This window comes from Sorex araneus, chromosome 1 (assembly GCF_027595985.1).
Source record: "Sorex araneus isolate mSorAra2 chromosome 1, mSorAra2.pri, whole genome shotgun sequence".
Lineage (NCBI taxonomy): Eukaryota > Metazoa > Chordata > Mammalia > Eulipotyphla > Soricidae > Sorex > Sorex araneus.
In genome coordinates, this window is record NC_073302.1 from 423,093,461 (window position 1) to 423,111,002 (window position 17,542).

Sequence of the window (17,542 nt, forward strand, 5' to 3'; positions counted from 1 at the left end):
TATGGAATTATTTTTAGTAGTTTACTATTTTCTGGAAAGCTCTAGAATTTTCTTCCACCTTTAACCAATTTCCTTCCTTCCTTCCTTCCTTCCTTCCTTCCTTCCTTCCTTCCTTCCTTCCTTCCTTCCTTCCTTCCTTCCTTCCTTCCTTTTTCGTTCGTTCCTTCCTTTTTTTTACCTTTTTTAAATTTCTCCCTTCTCCTCCTCCTCCCTAACCCATCCCCAGCAACCTTTCCTTCCTCTTTAACTGCCTGGTTGTGGTGGTCACCTACTTGGTTTGGGTGCTCCCGAGAGGTTAGACAACTGAGTTGTAATGGTTGCACATATCCTTGCTGAGTCACACTCCTTCAGTTGAGTGCTCTCACAGCTTGTAGTACTCACTGGTGGTTATTGACCACCAGTGAGTATTTTTCACACATACTGGTTGAAGGCCGTCCACCTGAACATTATACCCTCACATCTTTTAGCTTACAGTGGTAGCTTGTACCAGTTTGTTGAGCTCTGCATATTGCACCTTCTATAGCAGAACAGAGTTTAGGGGGAAGGGAAGGGTTTGTATCCAGGGAGCAGAGATCTAGGGCCGTGCTTGACCAGTATGCAGCAAGGTAGAGAGAGCTCAAGGTTCACGTTTGCAGGACAGGCATTTTGCTACTGAGCTGTCTTCTGGGTCTTGGCAGATTTAACTTTTGTACTTTGAGAAATCTCATAATGTTTGTCTTAGGAACTAGACCAATTTATGTTCTCAACAACATTGTTATGTGGTTATTTCAGGAATGGAGAACGCCCAACCGCTGTGCTATCGCTCTAGTCATAATATAGCATAGAAAGTATAATATTGCAGTTGAAGTAACTTCTTTGCAAACAAAATCTTTAAGAAGAATATTCTTAAAACATGTTAGAGTCAATTATATTAGCAAGTAGAGAACAAATAATATAAATGTTCACAGAGAAAACTGAGGAACTGAGTGTAGAATATCACTGGTTTGTCCTTTCTCCCTTGCCACAGAGTTTAGGTTTATCTGGTAATAATCTCTAAACATTTTAAGACAACATTGGTATGTCCTGTGTTCTCTTTGCTACAAGGAGCTTAGGTTTATCTGGTCACACCCATCAAAGTGCTCCCGAGTCACTCCCATTCCTTTGTCTATCTGTAACCACTTCTGTGCTCTCTTCCCCAACCAGTTAATTAGCTTTTCCCCCTAACCAGACTCTGTTAATTTTTAAGGTCAGACCCTTCTAGGACACTGAACTTGTATTGTAAGTTAATATTGCCTTTCTCCTCTCCTTGTGTCTTTTGAATAGTTTACCTTAAAACAATGTCCTTTTTGTATGGACAAAGAAAGACAGTTGTTAATATGCTTTTGTAACATGGAATTTAATTGGCTTTGAATATTATTCACTCCCGGGCATCTGCTTTCTCGACTTAAGCCTCAGCTGCCCTTACTTCCTAGCAACTCCAAAAGCAGGGTCCCGATGAGGGACGGGACGGACCCAGGGCAAGTGGTGATTTATGTGCTACCCTGGCATTGAGATGGGCCTGGCCAAAGTGCCTAATGCTTAACCATAAGTTGAGAGCTTGGTCATGGACAAATGCTGTCATGATCCAAAAGTAACGATGAGGGCTCCGGCCGGCCGGGTTTTCGGCCCGGGCGCCCATGCCCCTGCAGAGCCGGTGGATGTGGAACAAGCGGGAACCAGAGACAGCTTTAGGAATTGGGGTTCCAGCAAGTGCCTGCACCCATGTATGGAGACTGTGAATTAAGCCTTTGCCCCACGCCGGCTAACGGAGGAAATATGTAATTTCTGGCAGAATTTTCCCAGGACTTTATACAGAAATCCAAAACCTTAACATTTATAATTGTCATCAATGTGAAAGGGTTCCATTTGAACAGGTCAGACTTGGGGGGGAAACTCTAAATAATAACAGTAAGTTTTTGTTGAAATATTGAAGGTTCTTAATGTAACAGCCACCTCTGGACTATGAGCTAAGCAAAAGCCCCACGCTGGCCAACGTGGCGTGGAGTACACCATACTATGAGGCGCAGGAAGGGGGATGAGGGGGAAAAATTTAAAAAAAAAAAATGGAAAAGGAAAAAGAGAAAAAAAAAAGAGAGAGAGAGAGTTATGTCAACTATAGTGAGTTTTGTGTTGAATTATGGAATGTAATCAAGGTAAAGAAAAAATGAAGTGAAATTCATTAGTTATACAGTAGGGGGTAGGGGGTGGGGGCGGGGGGTAAACTGGGGTTTCTGGTGGTGGAATTTGGGCACTGGTGAAGGGATGGGTGTTTGAATATTGTATAACTGACATATAAACCTGAGAACTTTGTAACTTTCCACATGGTGATTTAATAAAAATTAAAAAAAAAAAACAAAAAAAACAAAAGTAACGATGAGAGTAGGACCCTGCTAGGGATAGGAAAGACTAATCTGGCCTGAGAACTGTAGTGTGAGATTGAGATGACGCCAGGAGAGCAATTCTATAAGCTTAATGCATCTCTTGCTGTGTCCATACAAAATGATTGATATTATGAATGCTTATATGTTAGTTGGACAAAGAGAGGAGAAGCACACCCATGGGATTCAGCTCTCGGGCGGGTGTCCTGCTGAAAGAAAATCTTTCCCTTGAGGGAAAGAACTTTACCCCTATTGATTGTGACCACACCTGTGTGTCAGCCCCAACCCCTAATGCTGTAACTAGGCTGTAAGAGTGGGCTGGGGGTGAGTCCCAGAGCCAGATCTGGAGAAGCTAGATCCAGATCCAGATCGAGAGGAGGAGAATGAAGTAGCATGGGGGAAGAAGAAGCAGGAGGAGAATAGAGGAGAATGGGGATAGGAATGGAATAAACTGCAACTGAGACCAACCAGCCTGGCCCTCGTTCTTTTCTTCACCTGCCTCGTCATCGCCACCAACCTCCCTGGGGTGGGGGAAGCGGCTGGAGACTACCGAACGCGGGCAGCGGGAGAGATAGAGCACCGCTGCCCTGTGCCCAGTGTGGTGCCCCTTCCTTTTTTCTATGTTTACACACTGAGGAACTCAGTAAATTTTGGAAATAAAACTTTTATTTTATTTTAAAAAATTTATTGAAAAAATATGGGTTTTATTTTTGTGTGTGTGTCACACCTGGTGGTGCTCAGAGCTAGCTCCTGGTTCTGAACTCAGGGATAACTTCTGAAGGTTTCAGGTAACAATATTGGGTATTGAGGATTGAACCTTGGTCAGCTGTATGCAAATCAAGTACCCAACTCATTGTACTATATCTGGAAACAAAGTCTTAATTCTTTAAAAATATCCAGGTAAAATAAAAATATCCAGGTAAGACAAAGGAAAATATAAATACATTATTCAAAAGCAGGGACTTTTTTGCAGAAAAAATTTTATTTGCAGACACAATGCACTATAACTAACAATTAATAATAGTCAGCTTTCTCTTTCTCTTTTTCTTAGTTATAGAAACCATTATGATTACATGCATACACTAGAAATTTTAGTAGAGATTTGGTTATCTTCGATACAAACTTAGCTCTCTGTATGTGTGCAGGAGTTCTACAGGTAACTATTCACTACTCTTTTTCTTTTCCTCCTTTTAGGGCCTCTATTGGCATAGCTTTTAATACGGTCTGCCATTAATTTGTAACCTCACTCTTTTCCACCTGTACACCAAGGATTTTCTCCGCTCTACTGTTTTTTGCTCTTTAGTTCTTATAAACGGCTATAGCTTGGAATAACTTTATTACATAGTTTAGACCACATATTACTGTGACACATAAACAGTGTACATATGTATTAAATTTAGCATTTATACAATTGTAAATTACTTGCATTCAATATAAAAAATGACTTGAGAGTAATTTTTATATTATTCCCCCTTCATCTTTCATTTAAAAGAGAGATAGCAGAGTTTTCTCATCTTTATTTAAAAGAGAGCACAGCAAAACATGCTCCCCAAGGAGACATAAACTTGGAAGTTATGAGAACTATCTGCAATGAACATGGTGAAGATATAATTCAAAAATAAATATAAAACATCATAATGATACAGAAATCTAAAAAGTTTCTTGATATAAAGATTAAGGGCTAAAGGTGGAATTTTCACAAAAAGCCCCTAACACATTATCACATACAGTAGGGAGGTAAAGAGAAATAGAGTAGGAAAAAACCCTTAATTATTAAAAAGGTTTCTTCACTTATTATGTATGTATTTCATACAGGCCCAAGCACATTATTTAGATTTTGTGAGTCACTCACACTAGCTGACTGCTTTTTACCAACCCAAATCAATCCTTCTGCTTCTATGTTCACTTCCAAAGTATAGACAATTTTTTTTGTTGTTGCTTTTTTTTGGTCATACCCTGCGATGCACAGGGCTTACTCCTGGCTTTGCACTCAAGAACTGCTTTGCAGTGCTTGGGGGACCATATGAGATGTTGGGAATCGAACCCGGGTCGGTCGAGTGCAAGGCTGTGCTATCGCTCCAGCCCAAATAGGGACAATTTAGATTTATTCTTCCTTTCTCCACTTTAACATTTTCTTAGAATTATGGGGTCATTAAAATGTTTCATCTATTTTTTTTTACCATTAAAGTGCAGGAATGATAGTGAGGAACAAAGGGACGCAGTTCTCTCCTCTCGTCCACATGCAACCTTAAATTAGCTGTGAAGACCTAAAGCGTTCAGGAGACATTGATATGCAAGAGTGTGTATTTGGGACTCTGGATTCCAAAGGTCCTTCACAGCATCCTGTCCATCCTGAAGCAACAAACATCCTTTTGCTCTTGAAATCGGTTCAGAACAGAACTGAAGAGCAAGGCCTGCCAATTGGAGCATTGGAGGTGAGCCGACTATTTGCTTAACAAAGACAGGCTTCAATCTACCTCTCCAAGGCTCTTTCATCTGGAAACTGGGTTTGGAACCAAGTAGAATGAACCAGGCTCTCTCCGGTGGGATTCATCACTTCCTAGTTTCAGCTGGGGGTGAAGAATAGACTCTTTTGTGTTTTCCTGCTATTCACATTTCTAGGCAGACCTGAAACGAGAGGTGTGTTTTTAAAAACGATGGCCTGTCTACAAGTCCTTTTTAGAGACTGGGGATTTTTGAGTCTCATTTTCCCAAAGCAGTATGAAAACGGCTTTTCAACTCAGCTCACTATGCAAAATACTGTAAAAGGCATAGCTCTTCAAAATGAGAAAGATAATTGGAAACATTCGGTCTCTGCTGCCCCCTTTGAATGTTCTTTAATTTTTTTTTTTAACTTGGCCTTTAAAACTCTGTTGGTTTTTCTTTGAGGGCAGGGGTTTAGAAGGAAGCTCTTTAGTTGTATAAATTCTGTTAAAAACACATAACCTTGCCTAACGTGCCTTTCAGAAAGACATTTGTTCCCTCAAATTTCTATTTTTGTGTAGCTGTTGAGAGCTTTGCATTGATTTAAATCTGAACATTCCCACTGGAAGTTTGACTAGAGAAATGGTCATTACCATAGACACAGGCTTTATCTCTGTATAGCCTTAAAAAAAAAAAAAAGCTAAAAGCAAAACCAAACCACAGGAAAATGTTTTTTTTTTTTATAAAGCCTCCAAAGGTCCATAACTATAAAATTCTTTATATTGCTCTGACCCATTATTTCCATTTCAACAAATCCTAGATGTTGCAACCACTAATGCACATTGTTTTTGCTCAGAAATGAGTTTGCTCAACTCCTTTCTTCAGGCTCCGATGCTCATGGGGAAGATGTCTTTGGAGAAGAAACTAAAAGCTTCAAATATTTAATGTACTGGATCAGCTCAGATCAGAACACTTTTAAAGATAGCACACTCATGTTCTCCCCTTTCTTAAAAGCACAGAGGAGCGATATTCTTATGTCTTTGAAAGGCAATTTCTTAAAAGACTATAACTGAAGGGAGAGAAGTGTTAATATTATTATTATAAGTGGACATTCACTACTCTCTAAATATGATGTATTAGAAACTAAAATGTTGAGATTGTCCTCAAGTGAGAAATTGCTAAAAATTGGGGTAAAATGATGAAGGATTTACTGAAGGTGAATAGAAATCTAAATACTATTTTATTTAGAGGCCAAGAGGTATTTTATTATGTTCTTTATACAGAAGTGATTAAGTAAAAATAAAACCATCCTTTTTTTTTTTTTTTTGCTTTTTGGGTCACACCCACCGATGCACAGGGGTTACTCCTGGCTCTGCACTCAGGAATTACTCCTGGTAGTGCTGAGAGTATGGGATGTCGTAGTGCTCATATGGGATGTTGGGAATCGAACCCGTGTCGGTAGCATGCAAGGCTACCCTCTGTGCTATCGCTCCAGCCCCCAAACCACCCATTTTTGTACTTTGAGGATCGCTGCACTCTATATTTGTACAGAAATAGAAGTATACGGATAGCCTCATTTGTTGGCTGTCCTAAAGGCAGGTGAAGGGATAAAGAGTTTATTCTCTCTTTTTCCCTCTCTTTTACTATTAGCTCCCTGTCCTTAATTTTTTGTTTTGTTTTGTTTTTGCTTTTTGGGTCACACTCGGAGATGCATAGAAGTTACTGCTGGCTCATGAACTCAGTCCCAGGAATCACTCCTGGCGGTGCTTGGGAAACCATATGGATGCTGGAAATCAAATCCAGTTCGGCCACGTGCAAGGCAAATGCCCTACCCACCATCAGCCCCCTCTCTCTGTCCTTCTTACTCCTGTTTTTATGGCATACCAAAGGCTTAAACATATTATACATGTTAATAATATCAACATAAGGACTTACATCACAATGATTTTTTCATCAAAAACTATTATTTTTATCCAACAAAATCACAGTAGAAAAAATTTTGAATAGATTCATTGTATTTGACATCTTTCTGGCAAGGCTGAGCATAATATTGATTTTTATACACATATATAATAATTATGACTAATCCAGAACTATTTGAAGTAAGGGGTTAAAAATTGAGCACAACACACATGAGAAAGAAAAATAATTTTCTGTCTACCCTTTTTGGTTCTTGACTGACACTTCTACTCAAACACAAATCAACAGAAGGAAAACAAGTTTAATAACATATGTACCCCTCTATAAATGGGAAGTATTAAGAAAAATATGTAATTATCCCAAATGAACAAAGTTATCATTTTAAACACTAACTTCAATCAAATATATAAGTTGGGTGGGGGACTTGAGGGCGGGGTAGAAAAGACAATCATTGGAGCTTATTAGACAAAGCATAGTAGATAAGGCTGCAAGGGTTCCATTCTATTCTTGACTTAAGATCAATTAGTCTGTTACTTGAAAATTATTCAACTTTATGTGAGTCCTTGAATTTTGTATGAATGTCTAACTTACAGACCTATAAGCTTATGAAGTTATATTTACCTAATTCATGTAGAAAGTTTGAAGCCACATGATTTTTTTTAAAGATTTTATTATTGAGTCACTGTGATATAGATCTTTACAAAGCTGTTCATAAATTTGGTTTCAGTCATGCAATATTCCAACACCCATCCCTCTGCCCAGTAATGGTGTCCCCAGTTTCTCTCCCATCACTGTCCTCCTCCCCAGCCTGCTTCTATGACAGGCATTTTTTTTCTCTCTCTCTGTATCTCTCTCTTTCTCTCTCTCTATTTACTTTTCTTTCTCTCTCTTTCTTTTTTTAAAAAATTTATTTATTTTATTGAATCACCATGTGGAAAGTTACGAAGTTCTCAGGCTTATGTCTCAGTTATACAATGCTCGAACACCCATCCCTTCACCAGTGTCCATATTCCACCACCCAAAATCCCAGTATACATCCCACCCACCACCCCCCCATCCCCGCCTGCGAAGCTGATAAATTTCACTTCATTTTCTCTTTACCTTGATTATATTCCATATTTCAACACAAAACTCACTATTGTTGTTGGAGTTTCCCCCCAAAAAACAGCCCTACTGACAAGAAAGCATTTGATAATTAATTTTCCATTGCTGAGAATGAAGAGATATGAACTCTTATGAAGGTGTAGAATTTCTGTATTTTAGTATTTTAGTAATTAAGTCTAGGGAGATTTATTTTAGAAATTGCATAATTTCCCTTCCTGCGGCAGCATGGAGCAATGACTTAGTTCACAGTCTAGAGACATGGCTGCAAGCAGTTGCTGGGACCTTCCTCCTTCCTTCCTTCCTTCCTTCCTTCCTTCCTTCCTTCCTTCCTTCCTTCCTTCCTTCCTTCCTTCCTTCCTTCCTTCCTTCCTTCCTTCCTTCCTTCCTTCCTTCCTTCCTTCCTTCCTTCCTTCCTTCTTTCCTTCCTTCTCCCTTCCTCCCTTCCTTCCTTCCTTCCTTCCTTCCTTCCTTCCTTCCTTCCTTCCTTCCTTCCTTCCTTCCTTCCTTCCTTCCTTCCTTCCTTCCTTCCTTTCTTCCTCCCTTCCTCCCTCCCTTTCCCTCCCTTTCTTCCTCCGTCCCTCCCTCCCTCCCTCCCTCCCTCCCTCTCTCCCTCCCTCCCTCCCTCCCTCTCTCCCTCCCTTTCCCTCCCTTTCTTCCTCCCTCCCTTTCTTCCTCCCTCCCTCCCTCTCTCCCTCCCTCCCTCTCTCCCTCCCTCCCTCCCTCCCTCCCTCCCTCCCTTCCTTCCTTCCTTCCTTCCTTCCTTCCTTCCTTCCTTCCTTCCTTCCTTCCTTCCTTCCTTCCTTCCTTCTCTCCCTCTCTTTCTCTCTTTCTTTCTCTTTTCTTTCAGTTTATCATTTAACACTCTCTTCAGTCGCCAAAGGCTTGACAGGGGGAGAATTATGAATACAGAAGCTTCTATGAGCCAATTCATGGAGTTTTATTGGTTATCTCGGGAGCTGGAAAAGAAAGATAAATCAATATTTTCTTTCTCTTTTTGACTTTTTCTCTCCATTTTTTGCAAAATTCCTCTCATCCACCATCATCACTACCACCACCACTTCACAAAGCCTTTAACTTGAATGCACAACAACTTCATTATTTTTTACAGATTGACTACATATATTTAATTTATAAATACATCTGCTCTTTGAATTCAAAATTTATGCTAGTTAATAAAATCTGGGTCCTATTTTTGATTCCACCAAGAAAGAATTACTTTGGTCTGGGATCTGACATCCTTACTGCATCTAGCTCCCATGAGTCAGTAACGGATGTAGTCTGAATTCTGGAAGAGACAAGCAGCTATATATTCTTCAACACAGTTCTTCATGGCTCTGTTGTTCTCGTGACACCCAGGCATGGAAAGTAGCAGCAGATTTAGGGGTGAACGCCAGACAGGGCAGGGCGCATAGCAGGAGGGGATTGAGAGGGTGAGTCAACAATTCTAGCTCTGCTTACAATGACTTGGGAACTTTATTTTAAGAAACACTTTCAGTGACTCTCCTAGACACACAAAAGAAGTCGTTTTATTTTCTCTCTGTGCATTCTTTCCCCACCCTGCCTTTTCTCATTGCACTCAATTCATTTCCTCTTCCTCCTTCCTTCATCTGCCTTGAACAATAAACAGTGGGTTGAGAATTGCCAAGCAGGACTCTGAAGCATGCAGCCAAGCCATGAGGGAGAGCTGAAGGGCAGAGGGAGAGTTATGAGGCCAGGCCAAGGCTGGGAGGCTGACTCACAGCACATGAAGAAGCAGCCTTATTGTTTGTCCTTACGCTAACTATTATTAGATTTGGAGAGAAGGAAAAATACTAACTTGACCAATTTTGTTTTATTATTGTTGTGTCTAGAGTGACTCCACCTCATTTCTAAGCTATATAAATGTCTGAAAGGACAAATTTAAATTAAGAGTCAAAATTAACAATAAAATAAATACTTCCTCCTTGTGTAAAAAAATATGCTCATACAAGTTTATAATATGGGATTTTACAGTGTTGTTAATTAGAAGAATTCTAATCATTAGAAAGTAGAGACAGCCTTTAGTCTGAAGGATCATCTGTATATATAATTTTTGATATTATTGTTTGAAAAATATCCTACCCATTCTTTTAGAATCACACTTGGTGCTTATTGCCATGCACAAGAATCTGTCTTCAGAGTCTTCGAAGTTCAAATCCACTTGTGTTCAAATCCACTTGTTGAAATCCATCTATATGCTACTTCTTTGCTGTCCTTCATGTTTATATGCGCAGTTAAAAGCATCAGGGTGAGGAGTACTAAAAGATAATGATAGCTCTAAGGAACATGCAGTCTTTGCATCCATGCCCAATATAAATAAGACTGAACGAAGTGAAATAACATCATTTGCCTTAAGCCCCAGGCTTTCTTGCATCTGAATTTCTCCCCTCTTCAGATTATCTGGATCTGCCTTGTTTCCGGTTCTGTTTTTTTATGCAGTGGATTCCACTTGGAGTGTCCCTTGGCTCCAGCTCTGCTGTCACCCTCTTTTCCCTTTTCTACACTGGAGCTGTTTCTGAACTCTTGATCTGCTATTAAAAGACCAGGACACCTCATTTACCTGCCAAGTTTTTCTTTGGGTCCCCTGCCTGCATGTAATAAGTTTGGGCCTGAAGCTGACAGATTCTTGAAATATTTTATGATTATTCTTTGGTTTCCTTTTCCTTTTTTTATTTATTTTCTTTTAAATTTCGTGTCTTTTAATTTAATCATTAGCTAGTGTCAAATTTGTAAATTTAGGGCCAGGGTAGATCAAAATTAGTATAGGGTTAGCTTTAGGATTAGAAATAGGGTTAGGGGTTGTGTAGGGCTTCTGTCACTGTCACTGTCACTGTCATCCCGTTGCTCATCGATTTGTTCGAGTGGGCACCAGTAACATCTCATTATGAGAGTTGTTGTTACTGTTTTTGGCATATCCAATATGCCACGGGTAGCTTGCCAGGCTCTGCCGTGCGGGCGGGATACTCTCGGTAGCTTGCCGAGCTCTCTGAGAAGGGCGGAGGAATCGAACATGGGTTGGCCGCTTGAAAGGCGAATGCCCTACCGCTGTGCTATCATTCCAGCCTGTATAGGGCTTAGGTTTTATATTTGGCTATGTTCAAACTAAAAAATTAAAAATTAAGTATAGTTTGGTTGTTAAATTTTGGCTTATCTATAGATTTAGACCAAGGCTCAGACCAGGGAAAATACAGAATGAGGGTTAGGATTAGGATTAAAGTAAGGGTAGGACTACAGTTAGGATTTGTGTAGAGATTGTTTAAGTTTGGCTGATTCTAAATTAAAATTTTTTTTATATATTTATTTATTTTTAATTAGAGAATCACCGTGAGGGTACAGTTACAGATTTATACACTTTTGTGCTTATACTTCCCTCATACAAAGTTTGGGAACCCATCCCTTCACCAGTGCCCATTCTCCACCACCCGTAAACCCAGTGTCCCTCCCACCCTCCCCAATCCCATCTCCCCCCCACCCCACCCTGCCACTGTGGCAAGGCATTCCCTTCTGTTTTCTCTCTCTAATTAGCTGTTGTGGTTTGCAATAAAGGTGTTGAGTGGCCGCTGTGCTCAGTCTCTAGCCCTCATTCAGCCCGCAACTCCCTTCCCCCACATGGCCTTCGACTACAATGTAGTTGGTGATCGCTTCTCTGAGTTGACCTTTCCCCGGAACGTGAGGCCAGCCTCGAAGCCATGGAGTCAACCTCCTGGTACTTATTTCTACAGTTCTTGGGTGTTAGTCTCCCACTCTGTTATTCTATATACCATAGATGAGTGCAATCTTTCTATGTCTGTCTCTCTCTTTCTGACTCATTTCACTCAGCATGAAACTTTTCATGCCCATCCACTTAACTACAAAATTCTTGACCTCCTTTTTTCTAACAGCTGCATAGTATTCCATTGTATAGATGTACCAAAGTTTCCTCAACCAGTCATCCGTTCTGGGGCATTCGGGTTTTTTCCAGATTCTGGCTATTGTAAACAGTGCTGCGATGAACATACATGTGCAGATGTTGTTTCGATTGTACTTTTTTGCCTCTCTGGGATATATTCCCAGCAGTGGTATTGCTGGGTCAAATGGGAATTCAATATCTAATTTTTTGAGAGTCGTCCAAATTGTTTTCCAGAAGGGCTGAACCAGTCGGCATTCCCACCAGCAGTGAAGAAGGGTCCCTTTCTCCCCACATCCTCTCCAACAGCGGTTGCTTTTGTTCTTTTGGATGTGTGCTAGTCTCTGTGGTGTGAGGTGGTATCTCATGGTTGTTTTGATCTGCATCTCTCTGATGATTAGTGATGTAGGGCACTTTTTCATGTGCCTTTTGGCCATTCGTATTTCTTCCTTGGTAAAGTTTCTGTTCATTTCTTTGCCCCATTTTTTGATGGGGTTGGATGTTTTCTTCTTGTAGAGCTCAACCAGTGCTTTATATACCATTGATATCAACCCCTTATCTGATGGGTATTGTGTAAATATCCTTTCCCATTCTGTGGATAGTCTTTGTATTCTGGTCACTGTATCTCTTGCGGTGCAGAAGCTTTTTAGTTTAATGTAGTCCCATTTGTTGATCTCTGTTTTTACTAGATTGCTTAGTTCCATGTCACCTTTGAAGATACCTTTATCTTCAATATCGTGGAGGGTTTCGCCGACCTTGTCTTCAATGTACCTTATGGTTTGTGGTCTAATGTTGAGGTCTTTAATCCATTTTGATCTGACTTTTGTGCATGGTGTCAGGTCAAGGTCTAAACCCATTTTTTTGCATGTGGTTGTCCAGTTGTGCCAGCACCATTTGTTAAAGAGGCTTTCCTTGCTCCACTTCACATCTCTTGCTCCCTTATCAAAGATTAGATGGTCATACATTTGGGGTTGTGTGTAGGGATATTCCACCCTGTTCCATTGGTCTACGGCTCTGCCTTTGTTCCAGTACCATGCTGTTTTAATTGTTACTGCTTTGTAGTAAAGTTTGAGGTTGGGGATGGTGATGCCTCCCATCATCTTTTTCCCAAGAATTGTTTTAGCTATCCTTGGACGTTTGTTATTCCATATGAATTTTAGGATTGCTTGATCCATTTCTTTGAAGAATGTCATGGGTATATTTATAGGGATCGCATTGAATCTGTATAATGCTTTAGGGAGTATTGCCATTTTGACAACATTGATTCTCCCCATCCACGAGCAGGGTATATGTTTCCATTTCCTCATGTCCTCTTTGATTTCATGGAGTAGCGTTATGTAGTTTTCTTTGTAAAGGTCTTTTACTTCCTTGGTTAAGCTGATTCCAAGGTACCTGATTTTCTGGGGCACGATTGTGAATGGGATTGCTTTTTTCATGTCCCTTTCCTCTGCCTCATTGTTTGCATATATGAAGGCCATGGATTTTTGGGTATTGATTTTGTAGCCTGCAACTTTACTGTATAAGTCTATTGTTTCTAAGAGTTTCTTAGTAGAGGTTTTAGGCTTCTCTAGATATAGTATCATGTCGTCTGCAAATAGTGAGAGTTTGATTTCTTCCCTTCCTATCTGGATGCCCTTAATCTCTTTTTCTTGTCTAATAGCTATCGCAAGTACTTCCAGTACTATATTGAAGAGGAGTGGTGAGAGTGGGCATCCTTGTCTTGTGCCTGATCTCAGAGGAAAGGCCCTTAGTTTTTCCCCGTTGAGGATAATGCTTGCCGTAGGCTTGTGATAGATGGCTTCGACTATCTTGAGGAAAGTTCCTCCAAACCCCATTTTGGCGAGGGTTTTCCTCATGAAAGGATGTTGGATCTTGTCAAATGCTTTCTCTGCATCTATTGATATGATCATATGGTTTTTATCATTACTTTTGTTGATATGCTGGATTATGTTGATTGATTTCCGAATGTTAAACCATCCTTGCATCCCTGGGATGAATCCCACTTGGTCGTGATGTATGATCTTTTTGATGAGTTGTTGGATCCTATTTGCTAGTATTTTGTTGAGGATCTTCGCATCGGTGTTCATCAGGGAAATTGGTCTGTAATTTTCTTTCTTAGTGGTGTCTTTGTTTGCTTTTGGTATTAGGGAGATATGTGCTTCATAGAAACTGTTTGGGAGAGTTCCTGTTTTTTCAATTTCCTGGAAAAGTTTGAGGAAAACAGGCAATAGGTCTTCTTTAAATGTTTGGAAGAATTCGCCAGTGAAACCATCTGGGCCTGGGCTTTTGTTTTTGGGGAGGTTTTTGATTACCGTTTCAATTTCCTTAACATTGATGGGTCTATTCAGGTATTCCAGGTCTTCTTTCTTCAGTCTTGGGAGATTGTAGGAATCAAGGAATCCATCCATTTCTTTTAGGTTCTCCTTTTTTTTGGCGTAAAGACTTTCAAAGTAGTCTCTAATGATCTTTTGAATCTCACTGGTTTCTGTTATGATGTCCCCCTTTTCATTTCTGATTCGATTTATTAGAGTTTTCTCTCTTTCTTTCTTTGTGAGACTTGCTAGCGGTTTATCAATCTTATTTATTTTCTCAAAGAACCAACTCTTTGTTTCATTGATCTTTCGGATTGTTTTTTTGGTTTCGATGTCATTAATTTCTGCTCTAATTTTTATTATTTCTTTCCTTCGGTCTGGTTTGGGGTCCTTTTTCTGGTTTTTTTCTAGGGTCTTGAGTCCTGAAGTCAAGCTATCTATGTGGGTCCTTTCTTCCTTCCTGAGGAATGCTTGGAGAGCTATAAATTTTCCCCTTAACACGGCTTTAGCTGCGTCCCATAGGTTTTGGTAGCTCGTGTCTTCATTCTCATTTGTTTCTAAGTATCTTTTGATTTCTTCCTTGATTTCCTTCTTGACCCACTCATTGTTCAACATGGAATTGTTTAATTTCCAGGTATTTGATTTGATTTTCCGTATTTGTGGGTGGTTAGCTTCTATCTTCAGTGCATCGTGGTCTGAAAAGATGGTTGATACAATTTCTATTTTTCCGATTCGATTGAGGTATGTTCTTGGGCCCAGTACATGGTCTATTTTTGAAAATGTTCCATGTGCACTGGAAAAGAATGTGTATTCTTTCTTTTTGGGGTGTAAGGCCCTGTATAGGTCTATTAGGCCTCTCTCTTCAATTTCTTCATTCAGGGTCAGTGTTTCCTTGTTGAGTTTTGTTCTTGTGGATCTATCTAGAGGTGATAAGGCCGTATTGAAGTCTCTGACTACAATTGTGCTGTTAGTGATGTCCTCTTTGAAGTCTGTTAGGAGTCGTTTTAAATATTTAGCCGGTCGTTTGTTAGGAGCATATACGTTTAAGAGTGTGATTTCTTCCTGTTGTACATATCCCTTGATAAACAGAAAATGACCTTCGCTGTCCCTTTTGATCTTTTTCATCCTGAAATCTATGTTGTCGGATACCAGGATGGCCACTCCAGCTTTTTTCAGGGGGTTGTTTGCTTGGAGGATTGTTTTCCATCCTTTGACTTTGAGTCTATGTTTACTCTGTTTGTTCAGGTGTGTTTCTTGCAGGCAACAGAATGTTGGGTTTAATTTCCGGATCCATTTAGCCACTCTGTGTCTCTTGATAGGTGCATTTAGGCCATTGACATTGAGAGAGATTATTGTGATGTGGTTTTGTGTCATCTTTCTGTGGGATTTGTTGTTCTTATGGGGCTCCTCCTTGTCTTACAGTAGCCCCTTTAGACCTTCTTTCAAGATTGGTTTTGAGTCTATGAAGGACCTGAGCTGTTGTTTATCCGAGAAGTAGTGTATGGTTCCTTCGAGTTTGAGTGAGAGTTTAGCCGGATAAAGTATTCTTGGTGAGGCATTCATTTCGTTGAGTTTTTTCACTATGTCCCACCATTGTCTTCGGGCTCGGAGGGTTTCTTCTGACAGATCGGCCGTAAATCTGAGGGGTGCTCCTTTGTATGTGATTTCCCTCTTTGACCTTGCTACTTGTAGAATTGTGTCTCTATCTACAGCATCCGCCATTCTGACTATGATATGCCTTGGAGTCTTTTTATTTGGGTCTCTTTTTGCTGGCACTCTTCGGACTTCTTGTATCTGGACGCCTGCCTTCTCCAGCTCTGGGAATTTCTTAATGATGATGTCTTTGACTATGTTTTTTTCATTGGGGTTACTTCCCTGTGGTTCTGGTACTCCAATGATTCTTATGTTGTTCCTCTTGAAGTCATCCCCCAGGGCTCTGATTCGCTCTATAGCCATTTTGAGGTCTTTGGCCATTATTTGTTGCTGTCTGTAAGCTTTCTGCATCTCATCCTCAAGCTCGCTGATTCTGTCTTCGGCTGTAGTCATTCTGCTGTTGAGGGCATCTAGTGAGATTTTTATTTCATCTACCGATTGCTTTATTTGTGAGACTTCCGTTCGAAGGTTTGACATTTCTGCTCTCATTTCTGCTCTCATTTCTTCCTGTATTTTCTTGGTAGACCGTTCCAGCGCTTGATTCATCTCCTCCCTTAATTTATTGGATGTCTGTTCCATAGTTGCTTGGAGTAGGTCGACTCTCCTCCATATTTCCTCTCTGAATTGTTTATCTGAGAGGTCGTAGATGTTGGGAGACTCTTTTGAGGTTTCTAGTATCTTTTCTTCTCCCTCTCTTGGTGGAGGGGATTTTCGCTGTTTCTTCATATTGTCACGGAAGTGCAGAGTTGGAACCTTGTAGTTATTTATTCCTCTTCCTTTTTGTGGGAAGAAGGGGCTCCGATTGTGCTAAACTTCCCTTATTCACTGATAGCTTTTATACTGTCAGCCTAAGCTAATGGCTATTTTGCGTAAATGTTTGAGATGGCAAAAGTGAGTTTTCAAAGGAATACAGAGTACGGATTGAGCTGAGGTAGCAAAGAATAACTGCGGCCGCGTTAGCGTTGGCCGCTCTGAGAGGAGGCCATGCCACTTTAGACCACGCCCACTAAGACACAGGCCACGCCCCCAGTGTCTTCCTGTTGATGGGGGGGACGTGCGCAATTACAAGCCGGTTCGGGAGACGGGGTGCGCCGGGCGAGCAGGGAGTGACTTCAGAAACTCGGGAGACGCAGACGGAAGCGGGAAGTGGGGGAAAGGGAGGGCCTCAGGGAGTTCTTTGAAGGAATGAATTCCATCAATTGTGGCCAAAGGAGAAGGCATGGAATGGTAAAAAAAAAAATAACTGCGGCCGCGTTAGCGTTCGCCGCTCCGGAAAGAGGCCACGCCCACTTTTTAGGCCACGCCCCCTGAGATGAGGACACGCCCCTAAGCAGCAGAGTGGGGATTGGTCAGGATCCGACGGCGGCGGCGGAAAGGTGCCAGGCAGGGGCTTCAGGAGAAGCCCCGAGCTGCGGCGGGCAGGGGGCGGGGAGGGGGCTTCTCTCTAAATTAAAAATTTAAGTATATGATAGTTGTTAAATTTTTATTGGTTTGTAGATTTATTTGTTTATTTTTACTTTTTTTAAAATTAATTTATTCTTTTATTGAATCACCATGTGGAAAATTACAAAGCTTTCAGGTTGGTTTGTAGATTTATACCAAAACTAGGGCCAGGTATAGTGTAGGGTGAGGTTTAGGATTAAGATTAGGGTTAAGGGTAGGACTAGGATTAGGGTTTGCGTAGGGGTTATGTTTAACTGTGTTCAAAGTTATAAAATTCAAGTATAAGACAACTTAAATTTTAGCTAATCGATAGGTTTAGATCAAGGTCAGGGTCAGGTATATTGTAGGGGGTGAGGGTAGAGATTAGGGTTATGGCTAGGGTTAAG